This window comes from Sander lucioperca, chromosome 4 (genome assembly GCF_008315115.2).
Source record: "Sander lucioperca isolate FBNREF2018 chromosome 4, SLUC_FBN_1.2, whole genome shotgun sequence".
NCBI classification, from domain to species: Eukaryota; Metazoa; Chordata; class Actinopteri; order Perciformes; family Percidae; genus Sander; species Sander lucioperca.
Window position 1 is genome coordinate 43,111,395 of NC_050176.1, and position 27,684 is coordinate 43,139,078.

The window sequence follows — 27,684 nt, forward strand, 5'->3', positions numbered from 1 at the left end:
AGAGAGAGAGAGAGAGAGAGAGAGAGAGAGAGAGAGAGAGAGAGAGAGAGAGAGAGAGAGAGAGAGAGTGTAAAATCAATCAAATCAAGCATCAAATGCTTTAAGGCAAAAGTAATAGCGAATGATTATTTTCAATAAACATCCCTTTAGAAAATGTGTGACTTACTATGTTGAGACAATTCCCAGACTCATACTGTCATCTGAAGTTCTGTGTGTGTGTGTGTGTGTGTGTGTGTGTGTGTGTGTGTGTGTGTGTGTGTGTGTGTGTTGGCAGATGTACTGGTTTGCTGATACATTCAGCTACTTGGGCTCAAAACAAATTGCAAATTGGCCAGTTTACTGCTGATATAATGGAGTGTCTGTTCTGCTGACACTGGGTGTTCTTGTATCAGAGAACAAACCTAAGAAAATATAAACATATTTTAGTCAACAGCTTCAGCCAAAAAAACTTGTGATGAGCTACTGAGTCACAGTATCCCATGATGGTCTAATTGCTTCATCAGAGGCCTGTAAAAGATAACATTTTGGGGGGAACAATGAATCCTTTTTTAGAAGTAAAGCCATTCATTTTAAATACAAATTTAAAGAAGGGGGGAAAGGGACTGAGTATGCCCTCATTTGAGGAGGGCCCACAAAGTTACTAGAATGAATAGCTGAGGATGTGTGGAGGGGCCCATAGAGAATGCCTGTGTATATGGTCCAAAATGTTGTGCTACGCCCCTGGCTATTAATACCCTCTAGCTCTAATGAGCTGGTCTGATGTATCCAGCGTGTAAAAATTCCCCTTTGTTTATCTGGTCAGTGTTTGCTTTACTACGCTGGACACTAATGTTTGATTCTGGTCAGTCCACCCCCCCCCCATGTCGCCCACAGCCCACCCCTTCATGCATCTTCAGATCTTCTTGAAAAGGATGTAGGTAAAGAGTACCAATACGCCTGCGGACAGAAGTCCAATCACACACTGGTGGATGGTGATGACGTCCTCCAGAGCATGGATGCGCTCCTCCATAGCATTAGTGTGGATGTAGTCATAAATGGAGGCCCCGATGCTCCACACCGCCCATACAGCATCCACCAATGCTTTCATAGTGGGAGAGACCATTGAGAAGGCCGGCCGCAGCTGGACGCCAGCCACATCCACTGCTTTTTGGCCACACTGCACCACAGAGACAGAGAGAGAGAGAGAGAGAGAGAGAGAGAGAGAGAGAGAAGAGGGTGACACATTGTGCAGTGAGGAGAGAGCATTGTGTAGGCACACTGATAGCCTCCAAAATAGCAATCACTTATACATCTACAAACATGAACAGACAATGCAAAGCTCCATCTGAGAAGATTGTAAAAAATATAAAAATAAAAGCAAAACTGTGGGAAGAGTGAAACTTGTTAAAAAGCCATATACTTTTGCTCTTTCTGTTATGACAATTCAGGAATACAACACAGCGCTTCTATGATTCTAATCACATTATAGATGCCATTTGATTGTTTTATTATAAGTACATTTATTCAAGTACAGTACTTTTGTACTTTTACTTTACTTGAGTGTTTGTCTTTGATATTTCATACTTCTACTTTACTGCATTTCAGAAGCAAATATTGTATGATTAGGAACGGAACAGATTAGGAGTTTACTTACAAAACATGTATTCTGCTAATAAAATATGTAGTTAAAGATGGAACTACCCAGGATACTAAGTACAGTACCCCCTTTAACATTAACATGCAGCTTACACATTAATACATCAATAGTAATTCAATAGTTTAATAGCCTACACAACACTGAAAACTTTATTCTGGATGCTTTTACTTTTGATACCTCAGCACATTTTGCTGACAGTAGGCTACTTTTGAGTAAACATTTTAAATGCAAGTTGTTGCTTGTTTTTCTATAGTAATGTATGATGCATTCTTTTTTTATCTGCTTTAGCAAAAGATGCAATCTAACCTACCTAACTGAGTGTCTTTCTGCCATAAACACAAAGGGTCTTTACATTCCTCTCCCTCTGCTCTATAGTCGACCGACTCCTCCAACACATGGTGACATCATTTCAGTAGCAATAAACTTGGTCCAGTACTGAACTGGCTTCACAGCTGACATTTGGTCTTGTGAGATCAGAAAACTCAGATTCTGCAGTGAAACAGGAACCTGAGTTTAGTGAAAATAAAGGAACGAGACGGTAATTATGTTATACACAGAGATTAACACGCACAGGCTGTTTGGCGAAGACATTTATTTACGAACTTAAAAACTCACCGACAGCTGTCAGATGTTAATGTGATGATGCAGATGATGCACATCCATCCTGCTGTTGCTGTAGTAATGAAATGCGTTATTTAGGAGAAGCCGAGCTTGTTCCTATCAGGTACAAAGTCGGACATTGATATTTGGCGTCAAGTTAGCCTAAATCAAACATCGCTTCCGATCCAACCCGTAAAAATAAAATGGTTCTATTCTACAACAAATACAATATATAATATATTTCAGTAACAAAATGCCTCCGCGAATAGAAATGTGCATGGAAGAATAATTGTGACGCCAAAATACACCACGTAAAAAGTTACAGTTGTTATTAAGATAAATAAATAGGTCCTTCAGGACAAATCATCAGGTCATTTATTTTATTTTGATAAGAAAATCTCCCAATTTCCGGAATTATAGTGGGCTTCTTGTCAACATGAAGCAGCTGACTGAAGCCATATGAGAGCGTCACCACGGGCACTAAAAGTGGAGCATGACCTCGAGAATAGAACAGAGTTGAATAGAATACAATAGAACAGAATATAATAGAATGCTAACTATCACAATAAAATAGAAAATGACATCACAAGATTTGAATAGAATGCACAATATCACATTAGAATAGAGTAGAAAATAAAGCAAAATATCTCAATAGAACGCAATATATATTACAGAAAATATTGTAATGAAAAATACAAGAACAGACAACAACATATCACAATACATTAGGATAGAATGGAAACTATCACAATAGAATAGAAAATAAAAATATCACGATATAATAAAACGTAATATCAACGTAGATAATTAATGAAAAATACAAAAGAAAAAAAATCTAAATAGCAGAAAGAAGAGATTGAAACAGAATATACTGCAATGTAAAATGGAAAGAATAGAGCAAATGCAAAATGGCATAAATAATATGATAGAATATCGAGTAGAAGAGTAAAGTAATTGAGCACAATAAATAAGGGAATCACTGGAGTTGACTTAATTGGTTTCAGCACGGAATGAGAAGCAGCCAGCAGATTAGCGTTTAAAGCAGAGCAGTTTTATTCACAGAAGGCAGGTTTCAAGTCAAGTTTGAAGGAAATCATCTCACAGGACTCACACATCATGGTTGAGGTGGAAAAGATGGCACAAAGGGAGGAAGGCAGTTTATATAGTGATTGCACCTAAGGAGGTGGTTCCTTTTAAGGCAGTCCCTGATGTGTGGTCATGTGGCCTCTGTTTGGGAACTTTTAACATTAACATAATATAACATAACAATATAGAATATAAATCTTGCTGACCTAAGATTTGGAATGAAGCCACTGCTTAAATGTATCCAAAATGATCTATCCGTCACGCTGTTATTACCCTCTGTACGAAACTGCACGTGATCACACTCAGCGATCTAAAACAGTGTTGTGTTTGAGACGTGCATATAATGAAGTCTCGTGGCGCGTCGCTGCCACCAGGGGTCGCAGCCCACTAACATGTTGCTGGTCAGGGAGGAAACGAGAGGTGTGATGAACCTGGGACGTCTATAGCCTCCTGAACAGCATCGATAAAAGAGGGGGACACCTCGAGAAAGCCGCAGACGAGCCGCTCCGGAGCAGCCGGAGCCACAGCTGAGCTTGGACGGGCGAGCCAACACACCGCAGGAATGTGTGCAGTTACAGGCAAACACATGCTCGGACGTTACTCAATGTAGTGGTCTTGTCCGTTTTTAAAGTCCTCTTACAGAATAATTGGAAATACGGGGCTACATTGCTGCGCCCCCGACGGAAACCTATAATTGGAGACGAGCCAGTGACGCGCTGAAAATAACCAGGTTTCCACTTAGCACCGGTCCATTTTGGGGAGGGCCCACCACGAGGGCGCAGCACCATATATCAGCTCCTTCCAGCTGTTTGGGAATATCCTGCTCATAATATCGAGGCTGCAGCATGGCAGTAGCAACAGCAGGCTCCGTTCTCTCTCCCCGGCTGTCTCTTTCCAGAATGGATATTGGGTGACTGGTTGGGTGCTGGGTGCGCACCGGGAATCTCTCGGTGGGAAACGCAAAGGCGTTTTTTTAAGGGAGGGAGGGCGGGGAGGGTAGACTGACACAATGCGCGACACTGTTGCGTCTGCATGTTTCCCCCCCTTGGAAATAGGTGAAAAGATAGGCCGGGGGGACTGTCCGACTTCTTCCAAAAGAAAATTCGTTCCCCCACCCCTAAAAGGATAATCTTGCTCAATTTGGGATGCGTGCAACACCAAGTGATCAGATATTACTGGGGCGGTGGTGGTGGCGGAGGATAGATGGTGAAGTTCAACTTCGCTTGCAGACGAGATCTCCTTCAAACAGCCAGACAACCAACCAGACAGTCGGGGTTTTTTTTCCCTCGAAGTCCCCATATGGCTGCGGGATGCTGACACCTGCGCGGTACGCAGGTAACAATAACCGGGCAGCATCACCTACTTCTGCAGACACTGACAGACAGCAGATCAGCGGGTATGTATCGGCGTGGTCACAGATTAAACCCCGTAGCATTCCTTCATTACCTCGTCTGGAAGTCAAATCTTGTGGTATAAAAGACATTTCCAGGATCCGATAGGTAAACCTTTGTAGTTTCAGCCACAATGAGTCCCCGGCGATGGGACTGATGATGATGGTGTGTCAGAGGCTGGGTCTTTGCGGGCAAGGTGAGTCCTCAATTCGTTCAACTGGCCTACAAAGTCCCAGTTTTTGGCTCATGTGACCACCAAGTTATTGAAAGTACACTTCTGCTACATATTAATCCTTTGAAGAAAAATAAATAGGGAATAGATACTTACGGAGAATATAAATAGGCCTTTTAAAGAAGCACAGTGATATCTCAGGAGATAAAGTCTCACTATAAAGCTCGATAAGGTCAGTAAACACACCATTTAGTACCGCTGACATTATGTGATCTAAAATCATTTTTTGGGGTAAATATTATGAATAATAAGGTCATCGTAAAGTCACTAATAATTCGAATATTACACTTCTTTTTTCAAATGTATGAGCTCCACTTCAGGCAGTAAATTACACAAGGAATGAATGCACAAAAGAGGACTACATTAGCAAACAGCTGCAGGTACTTAACAAAAGGAAATGTACAGGTATGTAAAATTACCAGCTCAGAGGGTCAAACAGTGAATGTCATTGCTTAATAATCGGCTAAAACTTTTTGATTAGTCAAACTTGAACTTTACTGCCTTGTGAAAGAGAAGCATGCTTCTCAAGAGTCACAGAAACCCAGAGCAGAGGGCGTTTCTGTCTGATGCTTACAATGATGAACAACTTTTACATGCCATTTCTCTTGGAAAAAAAAAAAAAGCGTCCCTGCATTTCTCTCAGCTGCATTTCTCTGCTTTTTTTTTTTTTTTTTTAGCCTAATCAAAAATAGATTAGAGAAAGGAGAAAAGCTAAATTTACATGGAAGATCAGTTCATTTGTTGAATTAATATAATGTATCTTCAAAAAGCACAAATGATAAAAACTTACAATTGGTTGCATTAACAAGCAAGGGATTCATACCCTCCTTAAATTTAAGTAATATAATCCAAAATTGAACCATTTCTGTAAAACCTTCAGCTCAAAATATATGATAATATACTGAAATGAATAAAAACTAACAAAATCCCAAAGTGCTATTCTCTATTATGTTGAACAAGTGTGTCAAGTGGGGAAGAAGTTGTTTTGGAGGCCTGTTTCTATATCTGTCCTGACCCTAGCATGCTGTACATACCTCACTAATGAATTTAGCATCCTGACACTAGATGCTCTATGTAATTAAAAGAGCGGAGGGCCAGGGTGGCATCTCCATGCTGCAAGTGACACATAGGTAAGACATTCGCTGAAGCATGGGATTTTTATTTTAAAAACATGAGACCTCCGTGATTATTAAAACACTCCTAAAACAGTCCTGTAAGTGAAACAGACTCCCTTGGCATCGCAGTAAGTGGGAAGTGGTTACATTAATCTTTCCGTCAGTTTTATTTATTGAAAAGTTAATGTTTGATCATAAGTTATTTGTAGGCCGTGCATTACAGATCAGTTGCAGGTCATTTGTCTTTACAAGCCTGCTATTTATTGTTACGTCTGTAAGGCGTTGCAAGGAAAGGTGACACTTAAACTCCTTAAGTTCTAATTAAATACATTGTGATTGTAGGCGATATCCTACTGCTAATTAATGTTACATGTAGAGAATATTTCAAACACTCTTAACATCCTTGTTATCAGGTCATAAAATATACTTAAAATCAAATATAGATAAAAGATAAATGTTTGCACCTCAGATCGGACGAGATGAGCTCAACTGTCCTCACTGGTTCCCTCCAACGTAGCCCACTAAAGCGCAATGACACATCACAGAAAGCAGATAAAACCACTTCAGCTAAAAGCTCTCCATATATGCTGCAGGAGAGTACGAGCCAGTGCGAGTATGAGGGCCTAGTAAGGGAAGCTTGGTGGAATGAGCCTGGTTTGAATAAGCAGCATGGCTACGGGGAGCTCTGGGATAGTCACCAAGTGTGCTGATTAAAGTTGTTATATTAAACAGTGCTGGCTGCTACTGCCTGCCAAGACTCTGAATGGCATTTCACATTGTTTAAAAGGCCCAATCGGACTCATCTTGCCACTTGCTGCACAGTGTTGCTTACATCTTTTTATTTTCCACCACGGCTGTCTCATATTCTCTCCTCACACCATTTGTTAGCAGGGTTGTAGACTTACTTTAAATAGATTTTTCCTACAGGTTGTTTTCTGCTCTGGGTCACTGGGTTCACTTAGTTCTCAAATTCACCATAAATATGTATGTTATTGTTAGCATCATATAGAAAACTCTGCTAAGGTAAAAGCTTCCGATTGTGTTTACCTTTTCTGTGAAAGCTGAACTTCTAATGAACACACATAGCCCTTCTCGGAAATTCTGCTCTGAACTCATTGAACCCCCTTTAAAAACGTCACTGCAAATCCCAATAAAACTCTGCCATTATAAATATACAATTCATAAATACTGGAAGGCAGGCTTGCTTTTTGTGAAATACATGACCCCGCCCCCCCCCTTAAAAAGTTCAAACTTCAGATGTGTGCGGTCACTCCAGGTTGTTGCGTTTCTTCAGCCACGATTGAACAGATACCAAAGTTATGCACCAAATCGCACTCAAGAAGCCAGCAAATGTTGTAGTTTGATCTCAAATGTCTGGAATGAGACATAGAAAGATTAAGCTAGGGAGGGAGGGAGAGAGAAAAGGCAGCAAGAAAAGTGAGGGACTTTTAGGGGCAGCTGTGTTTTATTAACCCAGTCATAATGCCCCTAAAAATCCTTATTGCTCTTGCAATGGTCAACAAATCTCCTGATGCAACATGTAGAGGATCTGTGGAAACCGTGTAGGGATTCACATCAACAACCTGTCGCACTGCAGGGCCAGGGCACAAGTTAATGTGTACTGTATGTATTGGTTGCATAGGTTACATTGAGAGAGTTTAACCTCAGTTAAACCAACCATAGATGTCACAGCGCTTATTGAATTGCAGAACACATGAATGGAATGATGCAGTCTCACGGGAGCTGTTGAAATCGAACAGTAACAACAGTAACCTTCATCATAGGTTTCACAACATGTTTGCTGATGCAGATTAGCACAAAGTTAGAAATGTTAACAACTCTATCTGGGAATTGCACAGGCTCAATGAACAATATACTAACAATACCAATGTTTCCCTTTTGGCAGACTTATGAATTACGCTGTCATTGTATTACTGACTTCATAGTTTAACATGCAGACGGGGGAGTCAACGCTCCTTGTCCTTCAGTATTTTGACTTTGCAATCAAGTGCCAAGAGACAGACTGAAAGACAGAGACAGAAAGGCAGGTAGAGTGGCAAATAAGACAGGCTGGCAAGCTGCGAAGGCAGACCAACACAAATTCAGAGAGTATAGATACACAGTACAGGCTGGTGGAAATACAGGCAGGCAGATGGGCGCATAAAGGCAGATAAATAATGAGACATCTTGACATGACAGCAGCCGTACAGAGAGATATAGAAAATGGCAACCAGGCAGACACAGAAAAAGACTGGCAGTGATAGAGAGAGAAAGAAAGAGACATTGAGGTAAGCAGGCCGTGGAGGACTGGGATCCAGGGTGTGGTGAGGTGGGCTGTCCTGGCTGGAGAGCGGGTGGTGTGGAGTGGAGCTCTCGATGTTGGTCAGTGAGTCATCGGAGGGAGGCTATTCTGTTGAGTTTCCCAGTGGGACGGCCGCTGCTGAAGGAAGGAAGAATCCTCCTCACATCGAGGGAAAGAGAGAGAGAGAGACAGACAGACAGACAGACGAGGGGAGAGGGAAAGTGTGGACGATGACTCAGGGCCACGAACCACATGGTGATGGAGGGAGGGAGGGAATTACTCATCAGAGCATGTGGAATCTCATACGGCTATCACAGGACTGACAGTGTGCTTACCCCATGGCTGCTACATAGCCATCACTCCCTCAGGCACCAGCTCAACACCAATCAGCCTCGCTTTTACCAACCGAGAACAGAGTGAGCCCGGGAAGGTTTTCTTTTATTCTTTCATAAAGACCAGATCCTCTCCAATTTGGGCACCTCAGGGCATCATGAGGCACAAACTGACGATAGATTTGTATCAAAGCTGAATCCACTCCAGCATGTCCGAGTCACACAACGTTTTCCCCAAATGTCTTGGTCACCTGGCTTTTTGCAGCCTCCATGTGACTGACAAGTACTTTTTGAATATACTGCATCATTATCTGAAAACAAAACCATCTGAATTTCAGCAGAGGCTATAACAGCCCTTCCGATTCTGGGTGTTATAGAATATGTCAAATCTTAGGCCAAGTCGAGTAGCTATAGAAACACCAGAGTGTAGGAAGCCAGCCTGGCTCAGGTCCTGGTTTTAATCAAGAAAGATAAGTATTATTGAGTGTAAATATTGAGGCATTTTTAAACAGGAGTTTCACCTCAGTCCCTGTCTGCTTACATTTGGGTTTAATATTACAACAAGTTGGTGCAGGCCTATCTGCTCTTTCTCTGAATTAGGCAATACTGTCAAAATATGTAACCAAAGAAACTTTTCAAAAGGACTGAAACTGAGACTATGTATCGACAGTACATGGAGAGGAACAGAGGGTGACATTTTAAGTCCAGTAGCTTCTTTTCTTCTCTGTAGCTTGGCTTACAAAACAGCTCTTTCATGGCTGTGCAAATCTCTCTTCACAGTGATAAATGTGACACTACAGCGAGCCTGTAGATGACAAAGTTGAACTGAGTGACGACAAGACAGAGAATATTTAAACGGGTGAAAGGGCTACAGGTATGACATGTAACATGGCTTCTCTTTATCTGCTGGAGACTTAGCAGCTGAACCTGCAGATGTCCTTTAATGTGAGTAGTGGTGAATTAAACGTTAACATGTAGCTCAATGGCGGATGGGGGAGGAGTCAGCAGAAAGTTTGTGTGACCCATGCACCCAGGTATACTTTATGTGTAGGCCTATGTGTATTATACACCTGTCACAAAGATTTTTAGTAGGCTTTTTCTTTTTACTTTGCATATTTGCATATGCAGCAAAAAAAAAAAAGATGGTGATGAGTACACCATAGTGGCATGACTCAACAGGTGAAAGGGGCACACCCATAAGACTAGTTTAGACGTCCCCTTACCAGTGGCGGCACAGTCCCAGATCTCGCTCACACATAGGTTGCCATTAGGGTGTGGACTGACAGTGCTCCAACACCAGAAGAACCACTCAAATCCAGAGCAAACACTGCAGACAAAAGCGAGAAGGCAAGAAAAACTGGAGCAGACCTTCCCTGTCAATACCTCCAGCAGCCCTCTTTAAAAAATTAGAATGAACCCTCCAGACCTGCTTTTAAGCCCATCAGCCTGTGAGACTGCCAGGCTTTGGAATGATTAGAGCAAACAGAGAGGAGGGTAATCAGCCATCCAGACTGATCTCATGAAGTGGCGTATGTATGAGATGCCAATTCGTATGCCATTATTGGCGTGTTATCAAGACGCATACTCGTTTTTTAGCATGTTTATCAACGCCGTTTGGCCTCCATTGACATATGTTACCTTGCGATTGCGTGTGAATTGACGCCATAGCGAGTAGTATGAAAGGGTGAAAATAGGGAGGTTGGTCGGGGTGGAGGATGGGTAAAACACAGGACTTTCACCCAGGAGAGCGGGGACTTTCTTTCCACGTTTGTTGTTTTCCTAAACCCAACCCCGCTCTTCTTTTCCTAAACCCAACCGGTTCTTCTTTTCCTAAACCCACCCCGCGTGTGACGTTTCCTAAACCCAACCGTAGCCTCGCGATAACACGCCACGTGGCTTTAGAAAGTGCCACGTGGCGTGTATGTTTACGCTGTGACGTTGCAGACTGCCGTCCGCTGTATACAACGTTAACATACACGCGGGTAGCTCAAAATGCGTACAGATAACACGCCACTTGGCTTTAGGAAAGTGGCGTGTATGTTTACGCAAAGTCATGATATCGCAGTGAGCCATCATATATCTTTGATAGTACAGTATTTCCCCATCTTAGTAATACCTTCTTCAGCCAAATAAATGAGATGCCATTGTTGCTGTTCACTGCCTTTGTGGATCTTCTGTGGCTGGTTGCACCAGGTCTTTGTTAGCACAAACTTAGTCTAGTTATAAGTGTTTACTAACGTTAAGTGGACATTTATAAATCAATAAATTAAACAGATTGCACCACATAAGCTAGTTCTAACGTAGAAATTAGTTGTAACTAAATATTTACCCCCAATAACTGCCAGGTGTAACTGCTGCGTAGCTAAATGAATGAACAAAAAGCCAACGTTAGCTTGCTAATATATTAGCCATTAAATATATTAGCTAAATGTGGTCCAGATACTTGTTAAAATGCTGTTTACAAAGTTATATAAACTAGAATGATTTTAAATTAAATTTCTCAAAAATAACGCAATATACATAAAATGACAAAATGTTATGCCAATAACCTTAGAATTATTGTATAGCCTGCTTAGCGAAAGCAGCACGTTAGCAATGCAGCAGCTGCAGTGCTCCATTTGTGTCTATGTAGGATGCGTTCAGGCACAGTATTGAGTGTAGGTCAACTGCGCTTAAAAAAACACGAATCCGTATTCAGCTGTCGGTGACTCAGGGGTCAGCACTGTGTACACACTCACACAAATGCACACAGTCAGATACATTATCTCTCTACCTCTCGACCTCTACTTTACTCACTGTTTGCTTTTCATATGGAATGTCAAACTGTCAAACTTTTCTGCGTTGGCCTGCATTCAGTTCAGTCGGCAGCCAGGACTGATCTACCACTGTTTGTCTTTGTGATTATGTTTGCATATATGTAAGCAGAGTGTTGATGTTTGTATAATATGAAACTATTTGCTATAGTATGAGGAGAAATAGTTGAGAGGTGCTCCACTGCCTGAGCTTGAATTTAGCCTAAATATTTTGAAAAGTGTCTTCTCTATCCCTTGCTAACCACAGAGGGGCACGTCGGTTTCAAGTTGTTTTCTGGCTATTTTGGGTCAACGATGCATGTTGGCAGACGTCCTCGGCACTTTCTCTTTGCATTGCAAAATTTTTTGGAGGCTGAACTCGGCTCAGTGTTAGTCGTGCCCCGGTATTGAGTAACAATGAGCTCCGCAGGGCGATTGGCAGATGCCTGTTTGGTGCTGCAGATACAGTCACGCCATTGTGCGGAGTCAGCAAGTGGTGTGTGTGTGTGTGTGTGTGTGTGTGTGTGTATAAGGGGTGAGGAAAAGCTGGTGTTTGGTTTGGCTTTAAGATCATTTGCCAAAGAAATGATTCCACTGCCAAATGTGAGTGTCTTATCTGTCCAACCTCCTCAATAGTCATAATGGAAAGGTGGCCATTTTACTTCCCCGCACCCACCTCCTTCACTATTGTTTTGTAAGCTAAGGGGGCTAATGGTGAGCTGTGGTCGGCCTATTTCAGTGTGGTGTTTCTTTAAAACAGAGACAGCAGTGGAGGTAAGCTGCTGTTTCTCCAAACTTCTATGTAAGATTTGTAGCTAACAAGGGGATGAAGTAAACATTTGTAGCTAATCAGGGGCATGACAGAGCCTAATGGTTGCTCTGATCTTTTTTTCTCCTTGCTGTGGCTCACTTGAAGTCCCATTGTCTGGCTCAAGCCAACATCCTCCCATCCAGAGGGCATCTGTGCCAAGCTTGGCTCTGAGGAGATTACAAAAAGGGAAAACCCAACTTCCCCAAAACCTTCTTACATTACAGAACAGGTTTTTCGCTTCTATCAAAAGCTGTCAATAGAAGTTTTTCAAGCCGCTTGCAAAACATAAATTGCTGCTTCTTTTGGTCTTCCATTTTGGCAGAATTGTCAGTCACGGGACAGCATGATCACGCCATAGTTGGTTTTCAGAAGAAAGGGAGATTGTGTGTGTGTGTTCGTGCACGCATGTGTTTTTATACCCTTGATACTCTATAGTCTTGTATGCGAGTATTGTTGATCTACAGAGCACATTAGCAGCAGGGTCTGTGAAATATCAGCATCTGCATTGCTTTTCAATATAACCTTTTTAACTGATGTGGACATGAATAAATTGTCTCTGTGTGTGGAGTATGTCTGGTTAAGTGTTGAATGAAGAGCTGTTTTGCGTTTGCATCAGAGCAATGGGAGCCACAATGTAATAGGCAGACCCGAGGCGACCTTAAGCCCAGTAATGTGCCTTCTTGGAACTTCCTTCTCATTCCTTGGGCATAAGAGCAGTGGGCAGTGCCCATCTGACTCCCAAACCAACAGTTTCAGGAATATCTTTTAGATATGCATCCCAAATATTCAGATACACTTTAATGACTCTCTTATTTGGGTTGACAGTGCTTTATTTTTCTTCCTTTATGCCTGTTTTCTTGTTATACTTGGATGTTTTTATCTTGACTCATCTACTCGGCACACAGTGGGTTATTTTGGGCAGTATGTAAACAATATGTATGACATACAGTATGACTATATGCAGGAACAGTGTACATACTTCTTTTGACGTTGACTACTTTCCTATATAGAATTTGTTTATTCTTAACGTGACATTTTAGGAGATGCACTTATTCACTTTCTTGCCGAGCGTTAGATGAGAAGATCCATAACACTCATGTCTATATATGGTAAATATTAAGCTACTGCAAGCAGTTGTAAGCTTAGCATATAGACTGGAAACAGCTAGCCTGGCTCTGCCCAAAGGTAACAAAATCCACCTACCAGCACCTCTAAAGCTCACTGATTAACACTGTTCAACTTTGTTTGTAGCATACTGACACCTTTATGTGGAACTATAACACTGTGAGTTGTACTAATGCTTTGTCTGTTCAGATTCTGACCACCTGTATCACAGTCTGATCTCTCATTCTCTCAGTTTGCTCACGTCTGGTGACATTTTAAACTCCCTGTGCGCTACATTTTCAAACAGCCAATGGCTTTATTAAGCAAGAGGAGGATAAAAGGCAACATCAAATAAAGAGATACTTTGGAGGCTAACATTAATGCAACAAGCATAGAGTCCTTATCCTGCCAGCAGAGCCTTAGCAACAGCTACAGTCATGTTTTAAAGGAACATGTACATAATAAAAGAAACACTCCCCATTTCCCAAGGCTGTATAGGAGGATGGGGGTCAGAGGGTGATAGAGTTTGAAGGATAAACTCAGCTCAACTTTGTTAGTCCCCATCCCCTCATCCTTATTAACCTGATCTAATACAATGTGCCAAGCTAACTTGGTCTGTATCTAAGACGCTATTAAAGAACCTGAGTGACTTAATTTCATTATTTAAAATGTCAGAAGCTTGAATAAGCACCCCTTTATACAATAAACCATCCCAGTATAGACACTAATTTAACAATTCCTCACATTATTTGTGTACGTTTGCAGTTTTGTCTGAAGGGCGCTGGCAGATCTTACAAGTGACTGCATTTTGTCACATAAAATAATCAAATTCAGGACCACCGCTAAAGGCAAACAAACTTAATTTTAGAGGATTTTCAGTCCCCTGAAGTTGGCTTCTCAAGCCCTGCTTACTTAAAGACTGTGAATCAACCTCAACAAGCTCTACCTATTGAAATCAAAGCAAGCCATTTGTAACCTTATACTTGAACAGGGCTCCAGACTAACTTTTTTTACTAGGAACACTGTAGCCCCTAACTAAAACTTTTTAGGGGCACAGGCAGAAAATTTAGGGGCGCACAACTTAACCGACCTGCAACGCAATTTTTCACATTTCCCCCACGTTAACGGTTTTACTGATAAATGCTTTGGTAATAAATACAGAAACTACAATTTGCTGTTTTATTTTAGTTCAGTCACATTTTAATTGAATGGTGCTTAACAAAGTATTTTTATTGTCAGTATATTGTATTATTGCCTCATACAGGCTCTCCCTCTCTTTTTTTGTTTACACTGAAATAATCATATCTAAGGTGTTTAAACTTCCATGGAATGGGGAGTATTATTACATTACATTACATGTCATTTAGCTGACGCTTTTATCCAAAGTGACTTACAATTGCTATATATGTCAGAGGTCGCACGCCTCTGGAGCAACCAGGGGTTAAGTGTCTTGCTCAGGGACACATTGGTTGATGTATCGCAATGGGAATCGAACCCGGGTCACCCACACCAAAGGCATGTGTCATATCCACTGCGCCAGTATTTAGGCTAAGTAAGTATCTAACACCCAGTTTGGGAAATATTGAGTAATGAGGGAGCCAGAGAGAGAGAGTAGCTCACAACACTCACACAAGCACTATTTGTTTTTACGAGGTAGTTATATATTTAGCATCCTATGTGTATTTTTTTTCATAGAAGCGGTCTCCACTCTCTGCTGTCACATTTCTACCTCTCTCACCCAAGTGAGGGAGCAGTAGCAGCGTGTGGCAAATTTCGGAGCTAAAAATGCAAATAAATCGGTGAATGCACTACAGCACTGCCGAGGTCTATCAACACAGCTCTGCCGACCGGAAGTGCATGCAAGCCGGGTTGAGGCTTAAACAAAGTGAGGGAAAGAGAGGAGGACTAATGGCAGGCTAAGGCTAACTCCTTATCGGCTATTACTATGCAGCATTTTCTTCGCCAATGTACGTCTCGATGTCTTTAGCAAACAAATGGATGATCTCCGGCTGCGGATCACCACTCGTAAAGGTACTATGGATGGCAACATCATGATTTTCACGGAAACACTGTAACAACAGCGCTGTGCAACAGCATGTGTGGACGATGAGTGTGACGTCACAAAAGCCGGCAGTGGTGTTGCTTTTTCATTTATTAACATGTCATGGCATACTTTATGCTTGAGGCTAAGATTGTGTTTAACTAGTGTATTGTGTTTAAACTGCGAAGTGCCTGCACTGTCGGCAAACTTCGTGTTCCCCACAGTTCTGGGGTAGTGACTCAACATTCGCAGTTCATGGAGTTCGTCTCCTTACAGTACCTCAACCGGCTGAATTCTCGCAGCCAGTCTTCCCAAAAATGGTGGGTTCGGGCCTTTTTCGCCACACAAACCTCTGACTCTGAATCATCATCCGACTGTGGCACTGTAGACTCTGGCACTAGCACACTAGCCGCAGGTCGGAAAAACGAGTCTATAGTTCGCTTGCTCATTGTTCAGATGCACAGCAGGTTGTTATATCTGTCTCCTTCCCGCAGATGTTTACGCTCGCTCGATTATCTCTAGGACCCTCCCCCTCCACACATTAGCCACTTACAGTGGCCATTCCCTATCTTTCCCACACTCATTGGCCTGCCACAGATTCCAGATTCATTGATGCGCCCCTTCCACGTTTAATGTGTAAAAAATGTACTGGTCGCACATGTGCGAATGGATATAAAATTCAGTCGCACACTCTCAAACCATTTGGTCACAGTCTGGAGCCCTGTTGAAGCTAACTACTTGATTAATGCAGCTTGTTGGGAGTTGCATTGGGCGTGCAGGGATGTTATAGGATGATTATATATGATTTAATTTGAATTGTGGTGCTGAATGCACTTTATTTTATATATATTTACCATCACGGAACATGTAAAGTAAGACCAAACAATTCGGACACACAAGTGTGTTTTTTGAGATGCTGTGAGTCATTCCATGCTGCGTGAGTTGACTTCCACTATGCCACACTACATGGAATAAAACAAGTTAATGTCGCACCCAAAGCTCAATTAGGTTTCTACTGGGCTATTATTGGGCTGATAATGTATGCTGTAGCCTGATCCCAACATACATGTATGTGACACCAGCTGAAACATCTGAAGACCTTTTATATCTCCTGCTCACAATTAAACGTTTTATTTGCCATTTTTAAAAATGATCTAAATTTATTGCAAAGTAACTTTTTTTCCCTCCAGGACATTAGCCACACATCAAAATAATCTCTGCAAGATCTTGGTGGGACCACATAAAGCAAGTGCTGAGGAGAATAAGCAATTTGATGATTTATTTCAAAAACGTATAGAATTTTTCCATTTGTTGTTTTCAAAGGCCTGCTGAGGTGTTGCCGTCGGCCTGGCAGTGTTCAACTTGTAGCGGTCAGCAAGAAAGATTTAAATAGCCTTTACATATGATGTTCACATTGCCAGTGTTCACACTGAATACGTTTACATGCACACCAATATTCCACTATTTTCCAAATATGACAATATTCCGAATTTGATACAGGTCATGTAAACAGCATATTCCGGTTGGATATTCCGAATAAGGCCTTTTTCCAAATATAGCATTTTCCAAATTAAGACGTGGAATATTCCGGTATTATTCGGGTTTTAGAAGCATTCTTTGGACATGTATACAGCGCATTCGGAATATGCCTCTCAATCGGGGTTTTTACTGCAGTTTACGGCCTCTTGCCTGTTAACAGCTTATGGTCAGCTCTGTGCGTTGCTATGGTTGCTTGTTGTACACAAACCAACCAGCCAACAGTTTGCAAGGCTGCAGACCTGATAAGGAGAAACACAACTACTTTTAAACATTATCAAAGACTTGGATATCAACAAGTTTTTGGATATGTGCACACATCGCTACGACGACCTTTTCAAAAAGGTGGCTGAAGGAATGAAAGAGGGACGCTGTGTTCGCACGGTCCAACAAGTAAACTTTGAAAAAATCTTATTTTGCACAGCTACATGTAAACGGGAATATTAGTTGAATATTCACTTTCCATGTAAACAACTAGTCAGAATATCGTCTTTTTTTGGAATAAGGGCAAAAAAAGGAATATTACGTACATGTTAACGTAGTTAATGTTGTTGTCAGAATAAATAATGAATTGTATGTTGGCTGCACATCTAGAAGCCAACAGTATTTTAATCTGACTACGTTACATTACGAGGACTTTGACAAGGCCCTGTAACAATGCTGCAGATACAAATCCACTCTTGGTGGTCAAAGTAAGTGGGGGCTGTATGAAAAACTCTAGCACGCCTCAACCAAATTGTATCCTCTTAAGCTGGTAACCACCGCGTTAACTGTCTTGTTCTTAGTAGGATCTGCCTGGCTCAGGCACAGAGGGATGTGTTGTGTTGCAGGCATCAAGATAATTAAGCAGTCACAGTCGAGCTTTCCTGGAAGTTGACTGTATTAGCGAGATTCTTCTCTATTCTCACCTCTTCTTTAATTTTTTTTTCTTACTGGCAACTGTCACATAGAAAGCTTTGTATTGGGTGTGAATAAGAAGACATGCATGCTTAATAAGCAAGAGTAAAAATGGCTCAATTCTTGTTTTAGCAATGTAGCTCTGCTTACTGATCTGAATGTCAAAGTGGTGGCTTAATTAAGCTGTCTGTTAACGCGAAGAGACAAACAGTGACATTTGTTATTGTGTGAGTAAGATCATCATGTGCTTAATTTCATACTTCCTATTAAAACAAAGTCAGACACATCTGCAACCAGACATCGAGATTTCACCTTCTGAACTCACTTGTCAAAGACAGATTAACATCTATGACTTGGCAAAAGGATATTATAAGTTCATATTAAACACTGACAATCACTCTACTTGTCAGTGATATGTGCAGTGCCAGGAAGTAAAAGGGAGAAGAAAAAAAAAGTGTAAGGAATGGTCTTCTACTTTGAGATTTACAGCCATGGGGTCACCAGTGGAAGTGGAGCTGGAGCAGAGTGGTGCAGAGCTCTCCTCCTCCTCCTCCCTCCTGGCCTCCTTTGCCTTCCTTGCTCCCATCCAATTTCTTTTACTCTCTTGTTACTGCATATGGGTCATATTGCGATTGTGTGTACATGCAGGTAAATAAGTTCTCTTTTCCAGTGAGCGTATGGAAAGAAGTACTCAAACCTGTGCCTGCATTTAAAGTAAAAGGTCATGCTTATAACTTAGTTAAATTGTACTTGTGTGTCAAAAGAGCACTCATTGTGAGAATCGATGCCTTGATTCATTAACCAGTAAGAAGTTTTTCTAATGTTTTAGCTAGTTTAACTATACAATGTTAACTCAAACATGAGCTTGCTGTATAAAACATTTTTTTTGAACTTGGGTACAATGTACCCAATGCTCCTTGCTCTTTTCACATCTGATACCTGCATGCAGCATATACTATACGTGTGTGTGTTGAGGCATGAATAGCCTTAGCCCTAAGTAATCATTTACAGTATAGGATCAATACAGTACATTTATTTTGAGGAATTTGCCCACGTTGTGCAGTCCCTTCCTGAAGTATATTTCGCAATATAAGTAATAGGGAGTGGTAATAGAAATGTTGAAATTAACTAGAATATAACTATATATAATCACCAGTATGTGATATTCTGTTCTGTTACTAAAAATAAAGGCAAGAAGAAGCTGTAACAAAACGTGTTGTTTCCAATAGTTTACCTGCGCTTCCCATAAGAAGTCAATGCAAGCTTGGCCCAAGCAGGAAGGCAGGATGTTTTTGATGAAGCAGTGGGCTTAATTTAGGTCCAAGCATTCTCAGCATCTGTTACCTAACTCCCAACAATCTTAACACACAGTGCAGGAGGTGTGTGTGTCTGTGTGTGTGTGTGTGTGTTTATATGCTCATGTTTATGCAGGCAGGCGGGATATATATTCAAGAAACCTACACCGACACTTTGCCGTGCTAACAAGACTAGAATAAATTCCCAATGTAAAGACATCCTCCTTTTTAGTTGGTGAATAATAATAATTGCAGCTTTACAACAAACTATTGTGATATGGTGTCTCTTTGATAGGATTTTATTAATACTGGCTATTAAAAATAATAATCCCATTAACCCTGCCAAACACCCACAATCTGGATTTCTTCTTCTAAAAGAATTGGCTTAGTTGTAGCTCCTGCTTGGCCGTAAAATAACCAAACAGGCGTCTGCGTTGCCAGCAAACCAGCAAACCAGCAAAAGCAAAAGATGAATGCCAACAACCTCTGCCAAAGACTTCAGCTTGCACCCAGTGTTCTCTTAGTGGTACATAGAGACATTTTCTGCCTACTTCTTTGAATCACAGAATTTTTTTTTGCCTGTATGAAAACATGTTTTTATTCACAACACTTGAATAAGAACTCTATTATGCAGCTACACTGTATAATAGAATTACATGAACCTACATGTTCTAGCCCCCTCTCTGTGAGCCTGAGGTGTAATACGTGTTTGATGAGCACATGCATATGGTAAAAGGAGCAATGTGTTTGTTTTTTAAAAAACCTTGTAAAAGAACCTCGTGAGGCTCTGACCCCAAGCTTGTCGTCATTTTAACGTTGCATTAAGTGAACGTGCTCTGACTCGTCAAGTGACTGCACAGAGGAGAGGCATGCAGTCGTCATGCATCCATAACGAATGGAAAGAAAAGAAGACCACACAGCAGCATGGTCAGATCAGGTTGTCAGAGACCATATTTAAAATCTGACCATAGGAGTCCGAGCCATAACTTCTCTCACTCGCTGTTGCACTACACTCCCCTCCTCTGCATCCCATTTCTTCTTCATCTCATCCCACTACCGGCTTTTGGTCTTTTCTTCTTTTCCATACACTTTTATCTCTTCTCTCCCTTTACATATTCACATCTTTATTTCATTCACTACTTCTTGTCTTTCTTTCTCTCCATATGCCGTGCTTGACATCCAGAGAGGCAGCAGCTTTGGCGTCTGCCTGTGTTATGTTTCACAGGCAGCATCTTCAGATTAAAATCATATTAGTTGAATTGTAAATGAATGAGAAGATGAACTTTCATTTAAAAATGTAGTAACAATCTAAAAATATCACTTTAAACTTGGATTTTAAAACTATTGCTATGAGGAATTAGGAAAATTTCTCAATTTTTCAGTTCTACATTATAACATTTAAGAAAAAAACAGGCACAGCTGTTGCTGCAGTGCTTACACAAGACTTAAAAATCCAGGTACTTATATTATCTGGTAAACAAGTCAAGACAAAACAAATGTGGGAAGTGGGGTAATGAGATGTATTTTTAAGAAATTCTTAACATTTGGGAATTAGGCTTAATTGGCTTGAAAATTGATGTCAGTTTTATTTTAACGGTGCTACATACTGTACAGTCACTGGTGAGTTAGTAAATTGCTCCAATACATAACTCAACTTGCTTGAATACATCTAGGCTAGCAGTTAACCTTTGCTCTCAGACATTGTGGTAAGATAAGGTGGTGTGGTAAGGCTAAACATGTCAATCCCTGTATTAAAAGCGATTGAATAGATTTTTTTCATCCAACTCCTGGCCAAACAGCACACACGTTTATCGACTGAAGTGCTGGAGTATTTCTTTAAGCCATGAAATTGTAAATTCACCACCCCAGTCCTTCAGATAGTCTGCATTTTGGGAAATCCGATGTATTGCTGCTTGAAAACTGTTAAAGAGCCAGTGATGGAGTTTGATTCAAGATTTAAGAGGTGCCACACTGATGCTTATTCTCTAAGGCAGTCATTCTCAACCTTTTCAAGTCGCGACCCCGCAGAATAATAAGGTTGGTGTCCGCGACCCCCCCATCCCCCTCGAGTTACAAACCAGTGTATACAGCTGTTTCTATACGCCTCCCTCTGCTGATTTTGAGTGATTTTTTTGTGAATGCTCTAATTAATACATGTAAACAAATAATACTTTGCTTTAATGAGTTTAGTTTTAGCAGCTTGCACCTAGCCTTGTCCAATGTGCATCAGGCTCTGTGGATTCTTGATGTGTTTGTGACTTTTTCTCTCCCCCTGATCAGCCTTCAGACTCCTTTCTGTGTTCAAGGACCTCCTGATTTACAAATGAAGCTCTGAATATAACACATGAAATGTAACAAACGCACACAGTAATGTAAAAACCATTCCCCAGTCTAGAATGGTATGTCAATTTTTTTCTCCCCAACCATCTGGCGACCCCCAGAAATTATCTCGCTACCCACTTGGGGGTCCCGACCCCCAGGTTGAGAACCACTGCTCTAAGGCAGACCTGGCAGGCTTGCTGCAACTGTAACAGTGCTCTTGCTACCATTCATCATGGGGAAAATGGTAAACACTGTACAAATCAACTGGCATAAATGTCCATGCTTCTTCTCAGCTCGGTGGCTCAGAACCTATTGTGGAGCCACCATGGCTGCCAACAACAAGACATGATGACATTGTCCCGTTTTCACGCTGGAGGCCTCCCAGTAAGGAGTTCTCTTGAATACCTCTTTAGTGTGACATGGAGTCGGGCCTGCAACCACCAGCGGAGCTGAGCTGAGCTGCAGAGCTGCTGAGACCTGCCAGACCCACAGCTTCCCCTGCCAGGGGCCTCGGCTCACAGTCAGAGTGAGTTAAAACCCATGCTCCTGACACACACATGCTAATCCTGAAACACACATACGGATAGCTTAAACATGTACAGTATGCATGCATGAATGTAGGCATACGTGGAACACATAGTGAAGCTTATGTGTACAACCATAAACCTATACACACATGCAGACAGAAAAGAAAGAAAATCCTATATGTAAGAATGCAGATAAATGCAAATGTATTCACACACTTGCCAGTACAACCATATTCTCATACATAATGATACCCCACTAACAGTATATTTTGCCCCATTGGACCAGTCAATGCATCAGGAAGGCCACTGCATGCACAGCTACTTATATAGATACTGTTAAGTGCAAGAGCTTAGCAGAAGGTGCATGTGTGTGAGCGAGTGAGTAAGTGACACACGGCATCAATATGTGACTGTATATATACCGTGTAAACAATATGTTTTAGCTGCATAGGTGTGTCAGTATGTGCTTCTCACTTAATCTTTTTTCATCATGGCTCAGACAGGATCCCCTACACCCCGTCTCAAGATGATGAGATGAAGCAAGTAGTCTAAGTTTAGAGAGGGTAATCAATCCCACAAGTTCCTGGTTTAGTGTCCATGTTTCCGATTTTTTTTTTCCTGGGAAAAAAGTTCTTCCACACCACATGTAAGCCAGTGAATTGTCTATTTATAATAATGAAAAGTCTTTAATGATTAATTATACATGTATGCGTCTACCCTGTAAACTCAACCATGGTGATTTCCATGTTTATATTGTACTACAGTTATGTGTTTACAGGTTTCCTATGAGTTAAATACATTCCATGGCATCATGCCCTTACAAATTAATTTCATTTTGAAAATTAATTAGTGACAGGGAATCAAGGGCCGTTTTTCTTAGCTCAAAGTATGAGGTAAAATCTTTCTGTGGCTACCGCCCCACAACCATATTTACTAAGGAGAATGAATTGTATTGTACATACTATATTACCACAATGAGATGATCATCATTAATAAGGCACATTGGGTCGTGTTTTTTTTTTCTGCTGTGACAACATGAAGTGGAACTTTCCATGCCAATGTTATTCAATCAATAACTTTTGTGGCAACTGTAGTAGAGTTGATGTATGGTTCAATTATGTAACTGTTTAAGACTAGGGGAAGATTGTACTCATGGTAAATATACTACATGGTTAGGGTGAGGTTAAGTTTGGGTAACTAAAAACACTTGATGATGTGATTTTACACATCAAAGTCTGTTTACAGGTCTTGGGGAGTACTACATGAAAAAAAGTTGTATTTTGTGGCTCCAGAGGGATCTGCGCAAAATCTTATGTATTGACTCAAGTGATGTTACTTGAGTCAGCGGCAGTTGGGTCTGAAGACTACTAGTTTGAAAATTAAAATAATTTGGGGGTGTGGAGTTAAAAAGAAGCGAGTTTACCAGACCTCTGTAGCTGCTCCTCATCTCTGCTTGAGGCTAGTATGCACTGACTTTACACACTGAGTGCACATGTGTGGTGTGGAGTTTATCGGGGCCTTTAGACAACAAAACTGGTAGAAAAAACTTGAAGAAGGTTGAGTGATGCATTGCCTTCAATTATAGAATATAGTTGTAGTTTATATTGGCGCTGTATCTTGACATAATCATATTTACACTCACTTGAGGGCTGACAAACCGTCTTTTTGGCTGGACGCTGTTTGAATGTATCTCATAGCAGTGTCTGCGTGGTTTGCTATAGAGCTTGTGTCTACATTAATCTCAGGAACAGTGATGTGGCCCAGAGTTTAATAGAATGAGGCGTGGGTGTGGAGTAAGAGGCCCCTGGAGCAGAGTTAAGGTCTTAAAGTACTAAAAAGCTTTTGACCCAGACCCTACGCACCCACTCACAGGGACACAGCACTTCTCTCCCAGCAAAGCACATACTTTCATACTTTGGCTATGCAGCAAAGAAACACACACACACACTTGGATACACATGAAAAAAAAACAGACAGAAGAAAGACAAGATATGAACTGAAACAACAAACATACTTTTCTCAGATGAAGATGAGCACAAAAAGTACCCAGCCACAGATGTCGTTGCATTCGATGTCCCTAGCTCTAACGAACACACACATACACAGCAGAACACATCCTTGTTGTCTTGTGTTGCTCGTCAATGAGGAGCACATGACTTAAATCGGGTGTGGTGTGTGACCTCTTATCGGACAAAAGCATCCCACAGAGAGAGCTGATGGAGGAGACTGTGCCTCCCTGCCTGTCCTGTCTGTCGGCAGTCATGAGGTCTCGATCCTGTTCGCCACGCCGTGTCTCGTGGTTAAAAGACCATAAAATCTTGGCGGCATGTTGTCAATAATCAGCTGCTTAGCCTTAGGAGAGCGGCATTAACTTGGGGAAAGGAAGTGCAAAATACTTCTTTTTAAGGAGTTTAGCAAGAATGAGGCCTTTGGATATTGTTGTCACGTCCTATAAATGTCATACCTACAGGGCCCAATATCTCAGTGAGATTCTCTCAATGGTTGGTTTGTATTTCACACATTTACCCTGAAGCCTCGACATGCTTATGCAGTCATGCAGAGCTAAATGCAAATATTACAAGTAATAGTGTATACTGTTTTGTCTCATTTACTGATCTCTTTTTAGTGTCTTACTGATGAGTTTGTATCATTTAACGGTCATAACGAGATAATATCTGTATGTTATTTTAAAAAGTCATATCATTCAGGGATCGTTTCTTGCCTCCTCAACATTGCTAGTCATACCTCACCAGTATCTCAGTACTAACTTCCCAGCAGTACTGATGTTTTCACTGAAACAGTTTTGGACCCCAATTGGGCGAATACTATATATTTTAATTAGGGCTGTCAAACGATTAATTTTTTAGTTAATCACGATTAATCGCATGTTTTATCACATGATTAAAATTCTATTATTTTGCATTTCAGACAAGTACATATTAACAATGAAAAGCAATTCTTACCAGTGTATCTTGACTGGGAATCAAATGAATGCAAAGAAAGTTACTTTATGAAGTTGACTTTAAGATTTGTATTTGTTTATTATTTATTTATTTATTTACTGTAAACATGTGTGAATCTAGTCACACATTTGAATCTAGAGTCAATATAGTGTTTAGTAACACTTAAATAATTGATTACTCACTGACGTCCAGTGATCACCGGTTAATGAGACAGCGTTTGTACTTTGCAGCAGTTCCAGTTGGGCTGCTTTCTCCGTGTCGTACAGGCTGTGTATGCGTGAAACTACTGTCCCCCTCGACGGCAATGTATAAGACGGGTCAGAACATGCCAACCGTAGTACGTCTTTAAGACCCGAGTCCTCTACGATGCTGACAGGTCTGCAGTTAACTACTATGCTTAGCTTCGACTTGTGAGTTGTCCGGGAGTTTTGGAAAATAAGCACCATTCAGAATTGTGTTGCTGCTGTCTTTCTCCATCATGCCTGCAGCAGTAGGATGTGTTATGAGGAAGAATGGCAGCTTGATGCTAAGTAAAGGTGCGGCAAAGGGTCAAAATAGTAGCCTGTTAGGCACGACGCGAAGCCGAGCGAAGTGTAAAATAAATTAATAAATGTCGGCATGTGATTAAAAAAAATGTACGCGTTATGCTTGGCCCTTAATCGCATCGCAATTAACGCGTTAATGCTGACAGCCCTAATTTTAATGTTGCATGGTAGGTTTCACACTGCTAATAAAACAAATTGTTCGTCAACAAGGGCAAGGTATCTTTTAGAAAATCAGTAAAATGGAGGCCAGTGATAAGAAAAGGAGAGGAGATGAGGGTTAAAAGTTAACTACTGAACATCCTCTCAGAATGTTCCCCCTTTGATTTGGTTGATCGCTGAAACATGCTGGTAAAGTGTAACCAAAAGGGTGAAATCAAATTGAGCAGAAATGTCTGAAGATATATGTGTGTGTGTGTGTGTGTGTGTGTGTGTGTGTGTGTGTGTGAGAGAGAGAGAGAGAGAGCCGGCTGTCACATCACATGGTAGCGTCATTGAGAGAGTGTCCTCAGGCAGCTGGCCACTTAGGGCACTCTAAATCGGTGTAGTGTTCACTATACAAGCTTACTGGGTTCATCCACTGAGATATGAAAAGGACCGATTGTCTGGTGCAGTGCTGATGGCTGCATAAAAATCAAGTGCAAAGGCTTTGAATCAGCAAGCCTACTGTATATGCTGCGACCATGGCTAATTGTGGAATGAATCAAAGTATGAATCGAGGGATGTAAAGGCAGATGCAAAGATAGATGGCTGTCCCTTTGAGGGATGGCTATCTTCAGGAGTTAATGACTGTGTGGTGTACAGTGTTAAAGAATAAGTGGAGTAAAATAAGGTTTGTGAAATGTTTGATTCTTGGATTATGTATACTAATTATGTGAAACATGTTGAATAAAGATTCTGTTAAAAATAAACTAACTGTGTTGTCTCTGTGTAGAAAATTGTGTTTTAACTTTTAACTTGACAAAATGGAAAATGTCTCAATTGCCTCACATTAAGATAAAACACACACACACACACACACACACACACACACACACACACACACACACACACACACAGGCACTATAGTTGTTAGCAAACACTCAAATAGGAGTAAATGGCACATTTGTTGGGGCACTACTTTCAGCCGCGAAATAATACACATTTCGTGATCTTTGAGTATTTATGGCAGCAGGATGGTGTATGTGGTATTGACTCAAAACCAACAACAGTGCTCATGTTCAGCGGCAAGGGAAGGAAAATGTTATTCAGTACACTGATGTGTTTATAATAGTTTTCGGACAACAATGGAGCTCTATGGCACAAAGGAATAAAGCTTTGGATACAAGGACCCTACTTGATAGTAGGATCAATCTTAGGATTTGTTGACAATAAAAAAAAATAGAATATCGCCAGACTTACCAGACTTACCCTCCCAGAAAAAAGCACATCCGATAGATCAGCTCATTTGTGTACATTCTACTTGTATAAATACATAGTTTATTGAGTTGCTGATAAGATAACTGCTCTAAAATGTGGGTCCTCTGCTCCTATTAAATACAGTAAGGCAACAAGTATGATTCCTTCATTTGCTTGAGTTTGGGTCACATGCAAAACACTGACCAACTAAAGAATCGTTTACAGTATAACACACACACACACACACACACACACACACACACACACACACACACACACACACACACACACACACACACACACACAAGCATATTTGAGGTAAAACCAGGAAGCTTATCCAGAGAATACACGTTATCAGGCTTCAAATGCTATGTAAAAAAGTAGTTGGGCCTCCATTCTCTATGCAAAGTAACAGCTAAAGAGACAGTCCCCTGAACTCAGTGGGGAGAATAAACATGCAACTGGTCTAAAGATCTAACTGACCTTGTTAGGTGTGATGTCTCGCTCACACACACACACACACACACACACACACACACACACACACACACAATGAGTCAGACATTCCATGCATATAAAATACACTTCTCTCTTACACAAATGTTTGATAAGCTAGGTCATTGTGTTAGAGTTTTTATGGTATGTTACTTGCTGCTGTTTGCCAGCAGAACACATTCCCTTTACTGTTTTCTCAGAGAAAGAGGAACAACAGAAATACTGCAACTTTGAGGTGTTTTAAAATAGACACTTTTTAATTGAAGC

At 41.0% G+C, this 27,684-nt stretch overlaps 2 long non-coding RNA genes across 2 annotated transcripts; one reads left to right on the forward strand and one right to left on the reverse strand.

Moving 5' to 3' along the window:
* Positions 1–291: 291 nt before the first annotated feature.
* LOC116040436 lies at positions 292–2,856 on the reverse strand. Its single transcript, XR_004102664.2, has 3 exons — positions 2,252–2,856; positions 1,947–2,143; positions 292–1,156 (listed from the first exon to the last, which is right to left on the reverse strand). It is a non-coding gene; the product is annotated as an uncharacterized LOC116040436 (long non-coding RNA).
* An 822-nt stretch (positions 2,857–3,678) lies between these two features.
* Positions 3,679–24,726, forward strand: LOC116040437. Its single transcript, XR_004102667.2, has 2 exons — positions 3,679–4,718; positions 21,786–24,726. It is a non-coding gene; the product is annotated as an uncharacterized LOC116040437 (long non-coding RNA).
* The last annotated feature ends 2,958 nt before the right edge of the window (positions 24,727–27,684 follow it).